The 14,271-nt window shown below is 47.8% G+C and overlaps 1 protein-coding gene and 1 long non-coding RNA gene across 3 annotated transcripts in view; both read left to right on the top strand.

Annotated features, from left to right (window-relative positions):
- LOC115642835 (zinc finger protein 850-like) overlaps positions 1 to 14,271 on the top strand; it is a 453,819-nt gene that overhangs the window by 113,958 nt on the left and 325,590 nt on the right. The window lies entirely within an intron of this gene.
- Positions 3,077 to 7,059, top strand: LOC115642839. Of its 2 annotated transcripts, none has more exons than XR_003998244.1 (4): positions 3,077 to 3,162; positions 4,065 to 4,172; positions 6,257 to 6,345; positions 7,019 to 7,059. It is a non-coding gene; the product is annotated as an uncharacterized LOC115642839 (long non-coding RNA). The 2 variants fall into 2 exon arrangements; XR_003998245.1 differs by having other exon boundaries at positions 3,160 to 3,187.

The raw sequence follows: 14,271 nt of genomic DNA, 5'->3' as shown, positions 1-14,271 counted from the left end.
CAGGCGTCCTGTTGTGCAGGGCTCTACACAGACACTGACCAAGATCAGAGTCCCCATTGTGACAGATGCGGAAAAGACACCAAGGGTATCTCTACATTGCCATTAAAACCCCCCACTGGCCCCTTCAGGCTCACACGGCTCAGGCGAAGGGGCTGTTTAATTGCAGTGTAGATGTCTGGGCTCAGGCTGGAGCCAGGCTGTAGGACCCTGCGAGGTGGGAGGGTGCCAGACCTTGGTCTGCAGCCCCAGCCAGAACATCGACACCGCAGTTAAACAGCCCTGCAGCCTGAGCCATGTGAGCCCAAGTTAGCTGGCACACGCCAGCCGCTGGTGTCTAATAAGTTTGCATGGAGAATTTGGGGCAAAACTGGGAACTGAATCCAAATTGTTTCAATTCTTACCACTCCCCTTAACCAAAAGCCCGGCATGTGTGTGTACAGCATTGTTTTGGTCTGTGTTTGCCTTGCGTTGGCTTACAAGGGAGGCTGTGGAATTTCCTTCACTGGAGGTTTTTAAGACCAGGTTAGAGATACACCAGTCTGGGAATGTCTAGGGATACTTGGTTCTGCCTCAGCACAAAGGGCTGGAGTAGATGACCTCTCAAGATCCCTTCCAGGCCTGCATTGAAATAATTCTCTTTTGTGCTGTGCCCTGTTCTACGCTGAGCTGTTTTGCATGGTGCCATTTGGAACTGTGATCGCACCATGTTGTGTAGCAGTTTTATGGTGCATTGTTTTGCCCCAGCTTGTTTGGTGCCTGTGCTGTGTTGGTTTGAGTTGAGCTATTTTCCATTGTGTTTTTTTGTCCTAGGATGTCGTCGTTTGCATCGTGTTGCTTTCTTTTCCTTTGTATTGTCATTTTATGCTGTGGAGTGTAGGCTGTTTTTTTTTTTCCCCCCTTGAATTGCCTGACATTGTGTTGTGGTGGGTTTTATTCTGTGTGTTGTGTTTTTATATGTATATATTGCATAGCATCCTAGAAATGTAGCGCTGGACAGGACCTCAAGATGTCATCAAGTCCAGCAGTCTCTGCTGAGGCAGAACCAAGTGTATGTAGATTATCTCTGACAAAGGTTTGTCCTACTTGTTCTTAAAAACTTCCCGGGAAAGAGACTCCACAGCCCCCGTTGTAAGACTATTCCAGAGGTGAACTACCTCAGCTCTGGTGACACCCACACAGATTTTAGTGATGAGCAGCTCTGGAGAGAGAGGAGACCCTAGTGAGTGGGCAACTGGGTAAAAAGAGTAAAGTTGAGAGGAGAAACATTGACATGTCCAAGGTTACCCAGGCTGTCTGTGGTTGAGCTAGAAATAGGTTCTAGTGCCATCGTACTGCTGTTTCTGAAGGTCTCTGCCACACTGGTGTTTTAGGCACTTGTGCAAACCCGTAGTACAGACAGAATTTACACTAGTGCACTGTGATTGGTACTGGTGCACCATGTCCCACTTTGAAGGTTTCAGGTGGTGGGGAGTGACCTCACAGAGGGTAGGATCTGGCTGACCAGTGCAGCTGGTAAGGGAGGGGCAGCAGTGAGTGCTGGAGGTATGAGCCAGGAGCACAGCCCCACAGGCCTGGACACTGACTTCTCCTGACCCAGGGGATAGCCCTCCAGCGAGGTGGTTTGTCCATGGATGCACAGGCTGTCTTGGCAGGTCAGCTCAGCTGCAGTCCCTGCACACCTCTTCCTGCAGCCTAATACAGTGTGCTCTGGGGACCTTTCCAAGCTGCGGGTGACAGGGGCTCTGGAGTTAACAGGGTCTGTTCCTGGCTCTGTCACTGTCCTGTTTAGTGACCATGGGAAATCACAGCCCCTCTCTCTGTAACGCTAAGTCTAGTGACTTGAGAGCACGAGCACCAGCCTCAGGCAGACTGGTAAGAAGCAGGGCACAAACCCCAAATTGGGTGCGAGGTCCGTATGGAGATTTCAGCAACCAAATATTCAGCGTAAACGCTTCAGGCTCTGTAACAGCATTAACATGGAATCACAGACAGTCCCCTTGGGTGATCCCATATATCTCGCCATGCAGGTGAGCTCAGCTCCCTAACACATGGTCCCTTACTCCAGGGGTTCTCAACCTTTTTATTTCTGAATCCCCAATGATGGAGATTCCACAACCTCCCTACGCAATTTATTCCAGTGCTTAACCACCCTGACAATTAGGGAGTTTTTCCTAATGTCCAACCTAAACCTCCCTTGCTGCAATTTAAGCCCATTGCTTTTTGTCCTGTCTGCAGAGGTTAAGAACAATTTTTCTCCCTCGTCCTTGAAATGACCTTTTCTGTACTTGAAAGCTGATCATGCCCTCTCAGTCTTCTCTTCTCCAGACTAAACAAATGCAGTTTTTTCAGTCTTCCCTCATAGGCTGTGTTCTCTAGACCTTTAATCATTTTTGTTGCTCTTCTCTGGACTTTCTCCAATTTTTCCACATCTTTCCTGAAATGTAGCCCCCGGAACTGGACACACTAGTCCAGTTGAGGCCTAACCAGTCTGAAGTAGAGTGGAAGAATTACTTCTCGTGTCTTGCTTACAATACTGCTGCTAATACATCCCAGAATTATACTTCCTTTCTTTGCAATAGTGTAACGTTGTTGACTCATATTTAGCTTGTGATCCACTGTGACTCCCAGATCCATCTCCGCAGTGCTCCTTCCTGGGCAGTCATTTCCTGTCTTGTATGTGTGCAGTTGATGGTTCCTTCCTAAGGGGAGTACTCTGGATTTGTCTTTATTGAATTTCATCCTATTTACTTCAGACCATTTCTCCAGTTTGTCCAGATGATTTTGAATTTCAGTTCTGTTCTCCAAAGTCCTTGCAACCCCTCCCAGCTTGGTATCGCCCGCAAACTTGATAAGGGTAACAGAGAGACTCTGCTGCTGGGAGGGTTTCCCCATGTGTCAGAGGGTTACACCCTGGTAGGAGGGGGCTAGATCTGTACTGGGATAAGGTCACTCTGTGCTTCATAGTGTGGCAGAACCTAGATTGTCCATTAGCAGGGGAAAATCCTGGGGGGGAATCGACATGTGGAAAGGACAGAAACCCTGTGTGAATGCTCTCACATTGCCCTTCTCGCCCTGGCAGGCTACAGAATAACGTCCACGTTTTGCTCCAGATCCTCCCATCCTCCCAGGGGGAAGGCAATGGCTGCAATGGAGCTGGCTCAGGTAAGGGATTCTCATGGAGCTGGTGGTGGGTTCTGCTTGGAGGGAGAGAAGCAGTAAATGTGTAGTATAGTATAGTAAATGTACAATAATCAGTTTGTGACACATTTTCTTTGCAAATCTCAAAGATTCATATAAAATAACCTAAACATTTGTCCCACTTCTCTCTAGTTGTCTATTTCTAATTGAATATGCCCTGAGATTTTGCCGCCTCTCTAATTATAACGTAAAAAGAAAATCTCAGATTTACACCTTTTCTCCAATTCTTGAACATGCATATAAAATGTTTGCAAATGGTGCTCATTTCCTCTTTATTCATTTATCAAATTTTGATGTGAAACACTCAGATTTTACCTCCTATCAACAACTGATATAAAATCCCTCTGATTTCCAGCCTTTCTCTTTCATTTCTATGTTATTATCGAATGTCATTTAAAAATTCTTTCTTGTTTGGGGCTGTTCCCCATGTTTCTCAATCCCAGCAATTTCTCCTTCTTTGGAGGGAGCCTGTTTCCCTGAGTCCGTCTCCATACTGGAGGTTGCATGGGGTTAAATTTCCCAGTGATGGTCTTTCCCCTCTCCTTTGAAAATAATTTCTTCCCCCCCTTATCTCTGTTAAAATGTTTGCTGATGAAAGAGACCCATCAAAGCCAGAGGCCTCCCCTTTTGGGGATCAGTGGTTCCCAGCTGGTAACGGGAGAGTTGGCTGGACCCTTTTCTCCAGTTGGCCTGGGATAAGGAGGTTGCTGTGAGTGCAGCATAGGTCCAGAAGTATCCCAAACCTCATGGCAAATGGTCTCTGGGAGAGGCTGATTCCCACAGTGTAAGATGCAACCACCTCTGGGGTGGATCCGTGGTGGCCATTATTTGCTAGTGACAGGGCATGGACATTACTTACCCTCCAGGCCTTCCATTCTCCTGTTCAAGAGACATCCCCCAGGGCTCCCTCTGCCTGTGTGACTGGCCAGCAGGGAGTGGTGATAACTTCCTATCCACTTCTCAGGCACTGTGAGGTAACAGTGTTGCGGGGGCGGGGAGGGTGTCTGTGTGGGGAGATTGCAGCTGAAAGGACATTGTGGTAGGGGGAGGTGTTTGGATGGCTGGACAGGGGGTACCCTAGTCAGGTTGGTGGGTTGTGCCCATGCCTGAGGCTATGGGTCCTGGAGGTGGGTATCGCTGGGGGCCTGGTGGCTGCAGAACAGTGGGGGGGGTGGGTGTCTCTTGGGGGGGGCGGGACAGGGGGTTAGAGGGAGACTGGTGCTGTGCCAGGGACTCTGACTCGCCTTCCCCAGCTGGTTCCTGGTTTTATTGCCATGCCCAGTGCACAGAGCTGGGGGAGAGGATCCCTGGCACTAGGTCAGGGGATGCCAGGGAAGCAGAGTGAGGGGTCCCACTGAAAAGCATCAGGAGGTCCTGTTAGATAGAGAAAGGGGTCCCAGACAAATGGCAGGGCAGATCCTGCTTGGGGGGGGGGGGGGAGTCCTAGGCAGGCAGTGAGGGACTGAGTTCCCAGTGGGGGGTTCCCTGGGGAAGTTCCTGGCTGATGAGGGCTTTTGGTGGGGGGAACCCTTTGGGATTTCCAACCTGACAGTCATGGTCTGGTGGGGATTCCGTGGCTGGTGGGGCTTTGAGGGGTATCTGGGGTCCCTGGCCAGGGACTCTGGGGGGCTGCGTCCCAGGGAATATCTGATGGGCCCCTGGCTGTGGGAACTTCTACTAACCATGATCCTTCTCTCTGATCAACTTGTGCCAGAGTCCTGGCTCCAAGCACTGCCCGGCATTCCCCAGTCACATGCCCTGTCACTGTGATAACTTTCTATCCACTTATCAAACACTGTGAGTGTGAAATCACAGATTTTGCTTTTCTCCTCTTTTGAAAACTACAGGAACTTTTGGTTCCGGTTTGGAAAATTTGTGCCACCAGTCCTTGTTCTCGATGTGGGCGGTGAAGGAGGTAAGAAGGGGGTCAGCACTGCCACACAATGGTCTCTTCCACAGCATTCTGGACTCATTTGTGAAATCTGGTTTCATTGAGACAAATGCTAATCCAGAGTCAGTGTATGGAAAGACAAGGAGTGACTCTGGATGGGCAGTGGGGCAAATGAGATCAGTAATTCTCCCTGTGAGGAGGGGCTCCCATTAGCTGCTCTCCCCGGAGAGCTAAAGGAGGGAAGCTGCTCAAATGCTCTGTCCCTCTCTGCTCAGGATATTGGGGTTCAGCTTCCTGGGTCAGATGCTGCAGCCTCCATTGTGATCTGGGAGACCAGGCTTGGCAGCTCCTGCTCCTCCAGTGGGGTTCTGTGCTGGGAAGTGACCTTAATTAAAGCTGCTTCTCTGCTCGGCCCAGGGGATGACTTTCTCCAGCTGGTCCTAGCCCCGTAGGGCAGCCCTGGGCCCTATTAATACTAAATTCTGAGCCAGACATTCCAAGTAACTGAAAGGAACGAAGGGAAAATGCTGGGGTCTGGCCTTAAAATGACTCTACACAAACAGACCGCCCCTCATTTCTCGTCCCATTAGCAATTTCAGGAGCAAATCCAGCCATGGGGGAGCAAACTACCCAGGAATGGGACTTTCCTACCAGGCGGGCAGGAAGAGGGGATGGGAAAAGGAGAAAGAGAGATCGAAAGGCGCAGTGGGAGAGAAGAGTTTGGAGCGAGATTTCCAGATCTCTAATCTGCCCAGAAAGATGTATTGCTGCACCCTGGATAGAGTCACTTTCCTTTAGAAAAGATGAGAATCAGCCAGAGGAAAATCCAGTTCCTGACTCCATATTCTCCCTGCTGGGGTGTTGCTGCCGTGGGGTCAGTGTCGAGGGAATCCCCGACAGTGACTCCTTTGGTTCTGCTTTTTTCTAGCCTTGTGTTCAGAGATTTTGTTATGGGATGGGGGGAGGGAGAAGAGAGGTTAAACATGTCTCTATGGGTTTAGTCTGGCAGGAGGGGCCAGGTCTACACTGTACACAGAGATCAAGCCTTTCTCAGCATGGCAGACTCTAGGGTGTCTATCTGCGGGGAAAGGGCCAGGGGGAATCATGCTGTGAAATGAATTAAAGCCTGTTCTGAAAGCTTCACAACTGCCCTTCTCACCCTGCCAGGCTGCGGAATAATGTCCATGTTTCGCTCCAGTTCATCCCGTCCTCTCGTTGGACAGGGGAGAGAAATGGCTGCAGAGGAGCCAGTTCAGGTAGGTATTATCAGGGGGTTGCTGGTGGGTTCCTCCAGGAGGGAGAGGGACAGCAAATACACCAGAGATGGGAAGGTTTGCACAGTCTGGTTTGCAGGAAATGCACAGGGTGGAGAATGGGAGGAGGACCAGGGGTGTGCTAAACCTGCTGGGAGTTATTTAATAAGTGGCCTAGATTCTTGGAACAGACCCATGAGGTTCGGCGGTGGAAATGCTCTAGTTTGTGGAGTACAAAATAACCCAGCTCCATGGAGCTGGGAAAACTTACCAGACTCCCAGTGCTGGAGCCCGACCTGAGTAACCAGTGGTTGCTGTGAGATATGAAGGGGGCACCCACCAGTGAGGCTTAGGGGAGATTCCCCTCCCTTCACATCCAGCTCTTCAGAATGGGGAGGGTGTTGGGCTTCCTACCAGGGAGCTGTCCCTGGACCTGCTAAGGGCTCCATCTCCTGTATCAGTCAGTGGCTAGTAGGTGTGTGATGGCTCTGCTGGGAGAGAGGAGGGGCTCTCTCTTCATCCCCTCCCCCTGGTGTTTCGTGGATGCTCTGAGCAGGGTGGGGGTGGGACTCTGACTGCAATCCACCCAGAGTTTCTGTTTGGCTCCTGTCCCCCATGTATAGGGGGGCTGTGAGTGGGGCAGCGGGTACTGAGTGTTGGACTCTCGCTCTTTCAGGGGCCAGTGACCTTCGAGGAGGTGGCTGTGTATTTCTCCAGGGAAGAGGGGGCTCTGCTGGACCCCGCTCAGAGAGCCCTCTACAGGGATGTCATGCAGGAGAACTATGAGAATGTGACCGCACTGGGTAAGGGTTCCTGTCCCCTCGGTTCTTGGAAGGGGAAAAGAAGAAAGATGGTTCACACCAGCCCCCAGTGCCACCTCTACTCTGTCCTGTTTCAGCATCACACCAATATGCTAGTGACACACACGCTGTCAGAGACCGTCCCCTGCTGCAGGACACTTTGGGAACAGAGCACAGGAGCCGTATCGCACAGCGTCAAATATCTCCTGTTTGCTCAAGTAAAACTGAGGGTTAGGTGCAGCATACTCAGCAGAAGCTTCCTACCCCTGACCTCTCAAACCCTGAGCCTTCTCCACCCAGACCTGAATGTGCTTGTGGTGTAACGAGCAGGCTGCTGGAGTCAGAGCTGCTGATCGGGGTTACTTGTCACACAGACGCTCCGTGTGTCCTTGAATGCTGGCTGGGGGGATCCAGAGAAGGAAGCTCAGTGGTGGATTTAGCGTTAGTGGGGCCCTGTGCTCAGCTCCATTTTAGGGGTCCCTCCTTGGGACACAGGCAAGAAAAAGAACATTCTCTCTTATTTCCCTCCCACCCCCATTTTTCATTCTTTTTTTTCTTCCTCCTCCTCCTCCTCCAAGCAATAGGAAGTTAGTGAAAATAAAGTGAGGTGTATGGATTGTTTTTGTCGTCTAACCGATTTTTCCACAGACCACTTGAAAATCGCTGAGAGTCTTGGTGCACCACTTAATGATCTTTCCATATATTGTTTGTACCGTTAGCTAACTATTTTAAAGCGCTGTTTATAAGAGCCCTTTATTAAAAATTAAAAACGTTGGAGTGCAGGGTCTGGACAGGAGTTAGGGTGTGGGAGGGGGCTCAGGGCTGGGGCAGGGGGTTGGGTGTGGAGCATTTACCTGGAGCAGCTCCTGTTTCATGCGAGCAATGCAGGTGGGGATGTGGGGGGCAGGAGTCAGGGTGGGCAGGAGTCTTCTGGGAGGGGTACAGGAGTCAGGGCTGGGGATGTGAGGGGGCGTGGGGGAGGGAAGCGGTTATGGGTGGCTGCAGAATCAGAGAGGGTAGGGAACTGGGGTGTGTTTGAGAGGGGTGAAGGAGTAAGGGCTGGGGTGTTCAGGGTGCAGGAGTCAGTGAGGGCAGGGTGTTCAGGGTGCAGGAGTCAGGGCTGGGGGTGCAGAGTCTGTGAGGGAGTTAGGGAGCAGGAGCAGGCTGGAGATTGGGATGCACGATCTGGCCAGATTTTAGGATGCAGGAGGGGGCTCAGGTTTGGGGCAGGACGTTGGGGTGTGGAGTGCTTACCTGGGGCAGCTCCCATTTGGTGTGAGGGGTGCAGGTGGCAATGTGGAGGTGTGTGTGCAGGAGCTCCCATTTGGTGCTCAGGGTACAGGGGATGCAAGAGTCAGAGCATAGGGTGAGAGGGCTTGGTATGTGGGAGGGGGTGCAGGAGTCAGGACTCGGGGCTGGGAGAGTGGGCTGGGGTACCGGGGGTTGCTCCCAGCCCCCTACCCTGAGTGGCTCAAGCAGGGGTTGGGGGCAGGGGGGTATGTGATAGGGGAGTGCTTTGTAAAGCAGTGAGCATGTGACCAGGGAGCTTTTCAAACTGGGCTGCTAACAGGGAGTTTCATGAGGGAGTTTGGAAGGGGAGTGGGAAGGGGGCGAGGTTTTCTTGCCAGTCTCTAAAACATTTAAGCTATAATACAAACTTCTTGATTGAAACAAAAACCCTGTTAACCTAGGTAGCTGTAGGAGATGATGCAGGCAGAAGCCCAGCAGCAGAGTGGGGGCTATCCTGTGTATTGCTCTCAATGTAGCATGTGCCCTGTGGGTGGCTGGCTTAAGTGTGCATTCGGTGCACGGAGCTCCTGGCCCTCAGAGACCGCGTGGAGGCTTTAGAAGCCAGGGTGGTGGAACTGGAGACGCTAAGGGAGGCAGAGAAGTATGTTGATGAGGCTTTCCGGAACACTTGTAGATTTCTCCCACCTCTGGTCCGACAGCCACTGCGCTGTTGAGGAGGATGAAAGGCCCAGGGAAGGAGAGCAGTCAATGGGAGCAGAGGGAAATCTTCCCATAATTGGGACCCTCCTTCCAGATGGTGTTGAGATCACCTCTTGCACTGATGTTACCTCTCCGGGGAGGGAACTCCAGTCATTAAGAAAAGGCAGCTGTTAGTAATGGGAGATTTGATCATTAGAAACAAGGATAGTTGGGTTTGTGATGACCGGGAGAACCACATGGTGACTAGCCTGCCTGTTACGAAGGTTGCAGATTTCTCACGGCATCTAGATAGATTTATGTGTAGTGCTGGGAAGGAGCCAGTGGTCATGGTACATGTAGATATCAATGACATAAGGAATAGTAGGTGAGACATCCTGGAGGCCAAATTTAGTCTGCTAGGAAAGAGACTGAAATCAGGGACCTCTATGGTGACATTCTCAGAAATGCTTCCAGTTCCACACACAGGGCCAGGTATGCAGGCAGAGCTTCAGAGTCTCAATGCGTGGATGAGATGATGGTGTAGAGAGGAGGCGTTTAGATTTATTAGGAACTGGGGAAACTTTGGGGATGGGGGAGCCTATACAGGAAGGATGGGCTCCACCTAAACCGAAGTGGAACCAGAGTGCTGGCACTTAACATTAAAAAGGTTGCAGAGCAGTTTTTACACCAAGAGATGGGGGAAAGCCAGTGGCTGCAGAGGAGCTCGTGGATGGGACAGAGACTTGTCTTAGAGAAGAATCTAGTGATAGAGATTTTTCTAGTTTTAGTCAGGAAGAGAGGCTGGAAGAGGATAAAGTAGGGGCCAGAGCAGACGGGAAGCATTTAGACACATCAGAAAAGGGCAGACAAATAAAGAGTGACAAGTTTTTAAAGTGCTTGTACACAAATGCTAGAAGTCTAAATAATAAGATGAGTGAATTAGAGTGCTTCATGTTAAAGGAGGATTTTGACATAATAGGCATCACAGAAACCTGGTGGACTGAGGACAGTCAATGGGACACAATCGTTCCAGGGTACAAAATATATCGGAAGGACAGAGCAGGTCATCCTCGGGGGGTGGAGAGGGAAGTGGCACTGTATGTTAAAGAAAATGTAAACTCAAATGAAGTAAATGAAACCGCATGTTCCATAAAATCTCTATCGATAGTAATTCCATGCTGCTATAATATAACAATAGGGATCTGTTATTGACCACCTGTCAAAGACAGTGATAGTGAGGCTGAAATGCGAAGGGAGATTAGAGAGACTATCAAAATAAAGAACTCCATAATAGTGTGGGATTTCAATTATCCCCATATTGACTGCGTACATGTAACGTCAGGACAAAATGCAGAGACAGAATTTCTCGATACTTTAAATGACTGCTTCATGGAGCAGCTGGTACAAAAACCCGCAAGGGGAGAAGCAGCTCTCGATTTAGTGCTGAGTGGAGCGCAGGATCAAGTCCAAGAGGTAACTGTAACATGAGCGCTTGGAAATAGTGATCATAATATAACAACATTTAAACATTTCTGTGGTGGGAAGAACAGCTCAACACTGTGGCATTTAATTTCAGAAAGGGGAACAATGAAAAAACGAGGGGTTAGTTAAACAGAAATTAAAAGGTACAATGACTAGAGTGAAATCCCTGCAAGCTGCATGGACACTTTTCAAAGACACAATATTAGAGGCTCAACTTAAATGTATACCCTAAATTAAGAAACACAGCAAAAGAACTAAAAAAAAAAAAAGAGTCACTGTGGCTTAACAACCATGTAAAAGAAGCAGTGAGAGATAAAAAGGCATCTTTTTAAAAGTGGAAGTCAAATCCTAGTGAAGTATATAGGAGAGAGCATAAGCACTGCCAAATTAAGTGTAAAAATGTAATAAGAAAAGCCAAAGAGGAGTTTGAAGAAGGGGCTAGCCGAAAACTCAGAAGGTAATAAAATGTTTTTAAGTACATCAAGAGCAGGAAGCCTGCTAAACAACCAGTGGGGCCCTTGGATGATTGAAATACAAAAGGAGCCCTTAAAGACGATAAAGTCATTGCGGAAAAACTAAATGCATTCTTTGCTTCAGTCTTCCTGGTTGAGGATGTTGGTGAGATTCCCAAACCTTTTGTGGGTGACCAATCAGTGGCAATTCCTCAGATTTAAGTGTCAGTAGAGGAGGTTTTGGAACTAATTGATAAACGTAATTAAAACAAGTCACCAGAACCAGATGGTATTTACCCAAGAGTTCTGAAGGAACTCAAATGTGAAATTGGGGAATTATTAGCTATGGTTTGTAACCTGTCCTTTAAACCAGCTTCTATACCCAATGACTGGAAGATTGCTAATGTAACACCAATATTTAAAAAGGGCTCTAGAGATGATCCTGGCAGTTACAGACCAGTAAGTCTAATATCTGTACCAGGCAAATTAGTTGAAACAATAGTAAAGAATAAAATTGTCAGGAACATAGAACAAAAATTGTTGAGCAAAAGTCAACATGGTTTCTGTAAAGGGAAATCATGTCATACTAATCTATTAGAGTTCTTTGAAAGTGTCAGCAAACATGTGGACAAGGGGATCCAGTGGACATAGTGTACTTACATTTCCAGAAAGCCTTTGACAAGGTCCCTCACCAAAGGCTCTTACATAAATTATGTTATCATGGGATAAGAGGGAAGATCTTTTCATGAATTGAGAACTGGTTAAAAGACAGGGAACAAAGGGTAGGAATAAATGGTAAACTTTCAGAATGGAGAGGAGTAACTAGTGGTGTTCCCCGAGCGTCACTCCTTGGACCAATCCTGTTCAACTTATTCATAAATGATCTGGAGAAAGGAGTAAACAGTCAGGTGAGGTGGCAAAGTTTGCAGATGATACTTGTGACGATGTCGTTCTGGTGGGACCCAACTAAGAGTGCCAATTCAGGACAAATCGCTTAAAACAAGGCAGTTACAGCCCAAGGCTGGGATTTTTCCACCTCTAAGGCAAACCAAACCAGCCAGACAAAGAGGATGTTGGTTTCACCCCACTGTTTAATCACAAGTCACACAAGCAATTCCCTTAGACACTCCAGTCTTCCAGTATCACCACCAGTGCACTCGTCCTGGGGATGAATGGTTATGAAAACCAACACCCCAATAAAAGAAAAAGGTTCTCTCGATCCCAAAGAATCAAGCCCCAGACGCAGGTCAATATACACATCAGATCTTACCCACAAATCACACTGTTGCCAATCTTTTAGAATCTAAAATCTAAAGGTTTATTCATAAAAGGAAAAAGACAGAGAGGAGAGCTAGATTTGGTTAAATGGAATCAATTACATGTAGTAATGGCAAAGTTCTTAGTTCAGGCTTGTAGCAGTGATGGAGTAAACTGCAGGTTCAAATCAAGTCTCTGGAGTACATCCCTCTCTGGGATGGGTTAGTCAGTGCTTTGTTCAGAGCTTCAGTTTGTAGCAAAGTTCCTCCAGAGGTAAGAAGCAGGATTGAAAACAAGATGGAGATGAGGCATCAGACTTCTATAGGCTTTTCCAGGTGTAAGAACACTTCTTTGTTCTTACTGTGGAAAATTACAGCAAAATGGAGTCTGGAGTCACATGGGCAAGTCCCTGCATACTTTGAGTTACAAGGCATATCTGCCTTCTCTCAATGGGTCAGTTGAATAGCTGATGGCCCTTAATAGGCCATCAAGCATGCTAGGCAGAGCAAACACCAACTTTTCTGGAATGTCTCCCAGAAGCACAGAACTTCAAATTACAGACAGTATAGAGCCAGTACTCATAACTTCAACTACAAAATGATACATACATATAGACACCATAATTATAACCAGCAACCCATAACCTGGTCTTAGACACCTTATATGACCCCCTTTACATAAGATTTGGTGCCACTACAGGGCCTTGGTTGCAACCATGTTCTCTATGGTCCCAGATTATATCAATAACGTCACAATACTACACTGCTCAAGGTAGTTAAGACCAAAGCAAACTGTGAAGAACTTCAAAAAGATCTCACAAAACTAAGTGACTTGGTAACAAAATGGCAAATGTGTATAAATGTAAAGTAATGCACATTGGAAAAAATAACCCCAAATATACATGCAATATGATGGGGGCAAAATTAGGCTAATCAGGAAAAAGATCTTTTTGTCATTGTGGATAGTTCGCTGAAGACATCCAGCAGTGTGCAGCAGAAGTCAAAAAAGCAAACAGGATGTTAGGAATTATTTAAAAAGGGATAGACATTAATACAGAGAATATCTTATTGCCCTTATATAAATCAGTGGAAATAACTAATTTAGACCCCATCATTCTGTATGTATAGTTGGGATTGTGTTTTCCAATGGGCTGCACTATGTGCTATCCTGTCATCTAGTACTGCTGAGATCCTGGATTCAGTAATATCCCTGCCCTTCCTGTTCCCTTTCTCCACCGAACCCCACGCTTATGTTTCCAGCTTCCCCAGGACTCTCTCTTTGTCTCTGGACCTCTCTGTCAGCAAGAAGCAGTGCCAGGGAGACTGATTTCTGGGACGTGGATTTACTTTGTGTGTTTTAGGAGACTTTTTGAAATTGAGTGTCTGTGACAAAGCACCGTATGATCTGGACTGTTGAACAGCTCTGTCCCCTCAGTTCCCCAAGCTGGGGTGCCTTTTACACTGCTCTGCTGTGAGAGCAGCCACTCCTGGGCAGTTCACATGCAGTCTCCAGCATGTAACTCACTTCTAGCTACATAGTTTTGAGTGCTGCTAGTCAGTGACTCACAAATTACAATACCCAATAGGAGAACCCCAGAAAATTCTCTGCTCCCAGACTTCCCCCAGAAATGTGCATCTTGCACTGTCCCTCACACTCCTGAAGAATGGGAGCTCATATGAAATCTGTTGTTTCATCAGTGGAAAATGACATGCACCAGCCTTGTTATTCCAAATGGAGTTTCCAACACACTTTAATCCAAACACACTGGTTTGATTAAGAAAAGGAAACAAAATTATTAACTACTGACAAAAAGATTTTAAGTGACTACAAGTAATGAGGCATAAAAGTCAGAATTGTTTGAGAAAGAAAAGCAAGATAAAACACAAACTAATATTTAACTTAACAAACCAAAAAGGATTTAAAACAAATGTTTCTCTCACCGTCTGCTGAGACAGGCTGGTTTTCCTTTCAGCCAGGACTCCCCCTAACCTGCCCCTGCCGCCCACATT

The sequence above is a fragment of the Gopherus evgoodei genome, unplaced genomic scaffold, assembly GCF_007399415.2.
Source record: "Gopherus evgoodei ecotype Sinaloan lineage unplaced genomic scaffold, rGopEvg1_v1.p scaffold_46_arrow_ctg1, whole genome shotgun sequence".
Lineage (NCBI taxonomy): Eukaryota > Metazoa > Chordata > Testudines > Testudinidae > Gopherus > Gopherus evgoodei.
The sequence above is the reverse complement of the archived record's forward strand: the minus strand, read 5'-3'. Positions and strand labels throughout refer to the sequence as shown.